The 7,542-nt window shown below is 35.7% G+C and overlaps 1 pseudogene; it reads right to left on the minus strand.

The window, feature by feature from the left end:
* Positions 1-967: 967 nt before the first annotated feature.
* Positions 968-1,245, minus strand: LOC136120216 (small ribosomal subunit protein eS21 pseudogene; annotated as a pseudogene).
* Positions 1,246-7,542: the final 6,297 nt, after the last annotated feature.

Consider the following 7,542-nt stretch of genomic DNA (forward strand, 5'->3'; position numbering starts at 1 on the left):
ACCTAACTGGCAGATCTCCCACCAGCTCTTTATGTATCAGTGACTTGATAAAAACTGCGTTTAATTCTTTTTTCCACCTTTCTTGAGATATAATTTACATACCACACTGTATAAGTTTAAGGTGTACAGCATAATGATTTTACTTACATATATTGTGAAATTACCACAATAAGTTTAGTTAACATCTGTCATCTCATATAGATGCAAAAAAATAAAAGAAAAAGAAAATACTGTTTTTTCCTTGTGATAAAAACTCATGGATCTACTCTCTTAACTTTCAAGTATACCCTACAGCAGTGTTACCTATAGTCATCAAGTTGTACATTACATCCCTAGTACTTGTTTATCTTACAAACTGGAAGGTTGCATTTTTTACCACCTTCATCCAGTTGCCCCCTTCCTCAAATCCCCACCTCTGGTAACCACATATCTGATCTGTTCTGTGAGTTTGGGGCTTTTTAAAGATTCCACATACAAGCGAGTTCACAGGGTGTTTAATTTTATTGCATGTTAATAAAAGCACTTAGGAGTGAGGTGGGGTTATGTCTCCACAGTTTCTTCAGTGTTTTGAAAGGATCACTTAGGGTTTACAAAATTTTGAGTTTGGAGATCATGTAGAAGAAATTAATAAGCAGTTGAAAAAGCTTATAAACAACCAAGATGTCCTGGCTTCCACATTCAGGAATACACCTGATCTACTGGAGGATGAGTTAGTATTTGGTTATCTGGGATCTATGGTGATTTGTGATTCACTAAAATATTTCTGCATGACGTTAGTTTTAGTCATGTCTTTAGATGTTTGGGGAAAAATAAGCATGAACTTTATCATGATATTAAGGCATTTTATGATTTGGGAAAAATATTTGGGAGGACAAAATTATTCTTCTTGAGCTAAGAAAGTACTAAAATAGTCATCTTGAAACAAGTATTCTTTTTTTGTTTTGTTTTGTGGGTTTTCACTATTTATTTATGACATATACTCCACATCTGTGATCCTCTCCAGTCGGAAGTTCTTTGAGACGATGCCGTCGGTCTTGGCCAGTCGGAGAATGGAATCATCTGACTCACCCATCCTGTGAATGGCCCCGCAGATAGCATAGGTTTTAAACTCACCGTTGAACGTGGCTGTCACCGTGTCAGCCTCGGCCACGTTCATCTGGATGGCGTGGCAGTGATGATGCGGTAGCTGGACGAGCATTTCCGCGGCATGCACAGGTCCATGAACTCGCTGGTGTCGTTCCGCATGTTGAGGGTGCGTCTGGTGGCACCACGATGAGTGCTCGTGCAGAAAGGCAAAACAACTATTCTTAAAGCAATTTACACTACATTTTCCAATTCCCTTAGTGTTGAAATCACCAGAAACTAGAGAGCCTGGCTAGGGTGATAACATCACCACCCACTAGCTATGTGATACTTGGTTAAAGTCGCTGAACGTCAGTCTCTTTACTAAAAAATGGGCTCAATTCTATGTTAAAGTATTTTAAAGAGAATTAAATAATTTAATATCTGTAAATTACATAGTATGCCTATGACATAATAACTTTCACCAAATGCTGAGAATCTGTTATTTACTAAGTAATAGTTTTGTAAATGGTAACAATCAGGCAATGGGACCTTGTTTCTCCTGCTTGCTATGAACTTCAGAAGAAAGCTAGGAAAATTATAGTGAGTGAGAAGGAACAGAGGCTAGAAAAGTAAAAGATAAAATCAGTTCTATTTGTTAATTTTAATTCACATCATCTAGGAATAGATCATATCAAACTTTGGGAGAAACCTGTACATATTTATGAAGTACATATCAAGATTTGAAATATTCCTTTAGTCCACTAAATATATTTTCCAAAACATTCATCTGGCATTTAGCCTGTACACTTCTGAGACCCAGTTACCTTATTTCTTCATTTAAATTGTAATATACACAACCCTCTTTTCCTAGGTGACACTTTGAAATATGAAATGCAATTCCCAGTTCTGCAGTAGGTTTGCATTCCTGTTAGAATTGCTAGGCCTTCCATTCATTTAGATCAGATGAAATGTGTCATCTTCAGTAAAGCTTTACCCAAGTTCTTTGGGCAAAGGCAGCTTTTTCCCTTGAGCTTCTCCAGACAACAATTTGCAACTATTCCTGTTACAGTTGTTTTCTAAACATTTATTTACATACTTCGTTCCTCCACTAGATGGCAATCACATCAGAAATATGAAGTTTAAATTTTTATTTCATCTTTTGCTGAGAGGGGGTACATAAATATTAACTGAGTGAGTGATGAAGGGAAAGAATTTGATTCTTTACTGTGGAGTGGAATACATAGAAATATATAGTCTTCTGAGATCTGTGTTTACATATCAATTAGATACTGATATAAATACATGGTATTTAGAAAGAACAATGATCTTACGCTCATGCTAGACCCTTGTGTTTACTTACAGTGGTATGATAAAGATGGCTAAATAAAAGATAAAGAACTTTAAAAAATCAACTCTTCAAAAGAATGTTTAGCAGTTCTGAGATCAAATGTCAGCTACTAGTATCTTGTATCTTATTATCCAAAAGCAGATAGTAATTCCCCAGGTACACACAACATGGCACCTGTAGATCACCTGTGAAATAGACATACTCTGGCTGTCAAGAAATGTTTGGTTGTTGTTGTGGGGTTTGCCCCCCGAGTGAAGGATTTAAAATTAAACATCAGTTTAGATGGGGGGAAAAAAGGTGGCTAAGATTGTTGACAGTTTTTCCTTCTGCTCCCAAAGTGGCTTCCCAGCAGCAACTTCGGCAATTGCTCTTGGCAGTAGCTCCTGACACAGGCTCCCAACACCTGCTCCCATCTGCAAGGGCTCTTCTCTGAAATGACTTCCACTGGCAGGGAGTTCCATTATCAAAACTCTAGGGCAGCAGCAGCCTATCCTATCTTTGGGGGCACTAACCTCCCTCGTCCTTCTCTTGGTACCTGGTCCCTGCTCTCTTAGCACCATTTCTAGGGCAGCTCACAGCAGGACCCACAGAGTCCTCTGGACAGTTACAGAATGAAACTGCTCTTTTTGAGGAAAAAGTTCAAAAGTATGAAGATAAAAATCCTAAATTATAGACCATAGTGCTATATTCTCTGTAATTTTCTATGGTCCACTCAACACTTTCTGAGGTTTGGGATCCCCCTCTGGAGTTGTAACTGCTTGAGGACATTATGTTAACCCTTAGTGGCTGGTGGAACACAAGCCTAGTGGAGATTTTGCTGTTTTATCTTATCTTACCTTACCTCACAGCACACATTTCCCTCTTCTGGTGTTTTTTGGAGGATGTTTCCCTCACCTAGTTTCAGTGCATGTGGTTGAGGTGGAGAGAGATAATACCCACTATCTCCTTCTTTCAAGGGATTATACTATGTTCTGTGTTGCACAGATTCTGTTGATCCAAACAACAAAATTCCAGGAATTTTATCTATACATGTATCTATGTATTAGGAAAGATAAATTATTTTTCTGATGGCCTTGTTAAAGATGAAAGGATTATGTAATCTTCAGCTACTATTGGCAACTATGGGGAGATGGCCTACATGTGAAAGTGAGTGAATGTGTGTGTGTGTGTGTGTGTGTGTGTGTGTGTGTGTGTGTGTGTGAGAGAGAGAGAGAGAGAGAGAAAGAGAGAGAGAGAGAGAAAATCCTGAAAATAATATTTGAATGCCTGAACTTAACCTGTCTGACCAGCTCTACTCATGGGTTTCTCTATTATGTGATTCAATAAATTACTCTATTCTTATTATTTGCATAAGGTAGTTTGAATTAAGTTTCTAAAACTGGTAACTAAAATGGCTCAACTAATTGATCAGGAAACTAAGGGATCGATGAAAGCTGCAAATTCCACTTGCTCATCTTTTCCTAGACTGCAGCCATATAACCATGTAACCAGAATGCCTAGGACAATTTTATTTCAAATGTTTCCTCCTATTTTCCCTATCAATATATTTTTGCATTTCATACTTTATCATTTTTCCAGAAATAAATGGTAATTATGCCCATAGGGCATAAGGACACCAATGAAAACCAAGTTTCCCCAAAGTTATCTTGGACCTTCCAGTATTCTTTTATAAATCTTACATTACAAAAGGAGTTAATAATAGCTGCTCCTCCCCAAAGAATTATTCTGAAAATTAGTTCACATTTCTAAAAATAAAATAGTGAATCAGTTAACATAGCATATAAAATAGAAAGGGTGTACAGATGTGTGGTATTAATACTATTTTTTTCTATGAAAAACTTTGCAATGATTGTGAGATGCTTGTGGATGACCAGGTCTCCCCTAGTACAGCATAAACCTTGGAAAGAGCGTCTGTGTCCAGAGAGCATTTAGCAAATTTTCCGATGCATGTGAAATGCTCTTTGTTGGCTGCTTGATCTGGATATGGTCCTCAGGAAAGTTCTAGCTGAGAACATTTTAAGAAAATCAGGTGGTCCCTACATGGAAGGAAAAATGGAAGATATTCATCCAGATAATTCAACCCCCTCAAAGAGTATAAGAAAGTTTCCAGAGAAATGAGGTATACTGTAGGAACAGTAATTAATTGCTTTGTATTTTTGTTTCATATTACATGTGCAAATGTACTATTACTTATGTGATATGGTTGGAATTACATAATAAAGCCCCTATTTTCTCATTGTCTAGGATGTAAGGGTTCAGAAAAGTCTCAGTGGAGCCATTTATTATTCATGTATGAGTTGGGGTGCCAGGAAACAAGCTTTGGTCTTTCCTGAGTAGTCTTTCTAGATCTAGTCATCCCTCCTAGAAGAAAGACTGTGAGAAGGACAAGAACTTAGAGACCATCCATTTCAGCCTCTAATTTTTCAATTTATTTTTCAAAATAAATCAAGCCTCAGAGACCTTCACTGATGCACTGATGTTCATTTGATGCCATAATCCATTGCCCTATTTTCCATCACTCTGTTCCAAATGCTGTTACACTGAGGGTACTAGGCCTGATTTGAGCATACATAGACAGGTTTTGGTTTTAATAATCACATACTTAACTTATTGTATATTTAAAAACTATAGCTGACAATCAAAGTTGTGATTTCAGAAGTATTTAGAACAAGGATAAGTTAAAAAAATCACAGAGAGAGTTGGTTTAAGGTAGGATTAAAGAAAAATAAAACATTACATGTGACAGACATGTGGTTATGACCCCAGATTATGAATGTAACAATTCTCTTCATGACATGTAATGTGATAAAGTATATATGTGTGTATATTATGTTATAGGAAAAATTCTTACAAAGATGTAAACATGAAATAATCTTATTATATTTTGAACAATTGACTGTATTAAAGATAATAAAACTGCATGAAAATATAAAACAGAAAATGTGTATCAATGTAAGTTATTTATTTTAAAAAGTTTCTAATATTGAAGCTCAAATTTTCAAGAATTTCATTTTCATAAAACTTCTTTAAGTAAAATAAGATTTAAAAAAAACTTCTTAGTTCTCATTTTTCTACCATGTCTTGGCAAAAATAAGTTATGTGGATAATTGAGAGAAATTAAATTTATTAATTAGTGATGTTTTTCCAACTATTAATTTATTCAGTTAATAAGTAATTATTGAGGGATCCTTACATATTGGACACTATTCTAGGCATTGGGGATACAGCAGTGAGTAAAAAGTAAAAATATTTGCTTTTATCAGGTTTACATTAAAGTAGATGAAGAAGGCAATAAAGAATGGTTATATAATATGTTAAAGAGTGATAAGTACTATCATGACATGCAAAGCAGGGTAAAGTGATAGAGATTGACCAGAGTGGACTTCTGTGTTAAGGAAATCGTCTCTGAAGAGATATATGAACAGAGACCAGGATGAAGTAAGAGAGTGAGCCTTATGAATATCTTTGGAAAGAATTCTGAGCAGAAGGAAAGGCAAATGCTCAGAAGGGCCACCTCATTTACTGAGGTAGGAGTAGTACTCAGAACCAGACACATGATCAGAAAAGACCTGAGAGAACCATAGGCTTATACCTCTGACAGACCTGTATGTCCTGGGCTCTACTCAACCAGTAGATAAAGGCTAACACAAAGTTCTAAGCAGCCTGGCATAGTGATGAATAAGTAATCAAGCTCAGAGCCAAGCTGCAAAGAATGAGAGAGTAGTATTTATTTTCATCATCCTGGCTCCAGTAAAGAAATCTCTGTCAGGTCACTGACTGACAAATGAAATAATGAACAGACTCTAGGGTCCATACATGACAAGAAATATAGTCTTTGCACAAGTAGTTTGGAAGTGTCACCAAACAATTGGATGGCTTCAGCCTTCAATGATTAATAACAGAAAATCCTGGGGAAAAGAGAGAATTTGATTTCCAGCATCATCACATGCAAATATTCAAAATGCCTAATTTTGAACAACAACAAAAAAAACATCACAAGTCATACAAAGAAACAGTGAAGTATGGCCCATTCAAAGGAAAACAATAAGTTTGCAGATCTGGCCCTGAGGAAGCCCAAACATTAGACTTACTAGATAAAGACTTAAATCAACTGTGGTAAATATACTCAAAATGCTGAAGGAAACCATGGACAAAGAACTAAAGGAAATTTTAAAAGTGATATATGAGCAAAATAAGAATATCAATAAAGAGACAGAAATTTTACAAAAGGAGCCGAATAGAGACTGGTGATAAAAAGTACAATAGCTAAAATAAAATAAAAATATTTCAGAGGTATTCAACAGCAGGTTTGAGCAGGTACAAAGGCTCTGTGAACTTGAAAATAAGACAACTGAAATTATCCAGTCTTAGGACCAGGAAGAAAAAAAAAATGAAGAAAAGGGAACAGGATCTGAGGGACTTGCAGGATACCATTAATCAAATCTACATATGCTTTATGGGAGCACTAGAAGGAAGAGAGAAAGAAAAGGGGAAAAGTATATATTTGAAGAAATAATGGCTGAAAATCTCCCAAATTTGAGGAAACATATGAATCTACACATACAACAAATCTCAGCAAACTCCAAGCAGCATAAATGCAGAGATCAACACTATGACATATTAAAATCAAATGAAAGACAAAGACAAACAGAAATGTTGAAAGCAGCAAGTGACTGGTCATGTATAAGGGATTCTCAATGAGATTAACAGTGAATTTCTCATCAGAAACCATGGAGTCTAACAGGCAGTGAGATGACATATTTAAAATTCTTAAAAAAAAAAAAAGCTGTCAAGCAAGAATTCTATATCAGGCAAAACTATCCTTCAGAAATGGCAGAGAAATTAAGACATCCCCAGATTTTAAAAACTGAGACTGCTTTGCTTGTAGACCAGACTTACAAGAAATGCTAAAGGAAGTTTTCAGTATGAAATGAAAGAACACTAGACAATAACTGAAAGTCATATGAGGAAATAAAGAACATTGGCAAAGGTGACTACATAGATAAATTTAAAAGCCAGTACTAATATATATTTTTTGCTTTTTAACTCCTTTTAAAATTTTCTACATGACTTAAAAGACAAATGCATAAATTAGTAATTATGAACCTATGTTAATGACAACAAAGTGT

Source organism: Phocoena phocoena, chromosome 3 (genome assembly GCF_963924675.1).
Source record: "Phocoena phocoena chromosome 3, mPhoPho1.1, whole genome shotgun sequence".
NCBI lineage: Eukaryota > Metazoa > Chordata > Mammalia > Artiodactyla > Phocoenidae > Phocoena > Phocoena phocoena.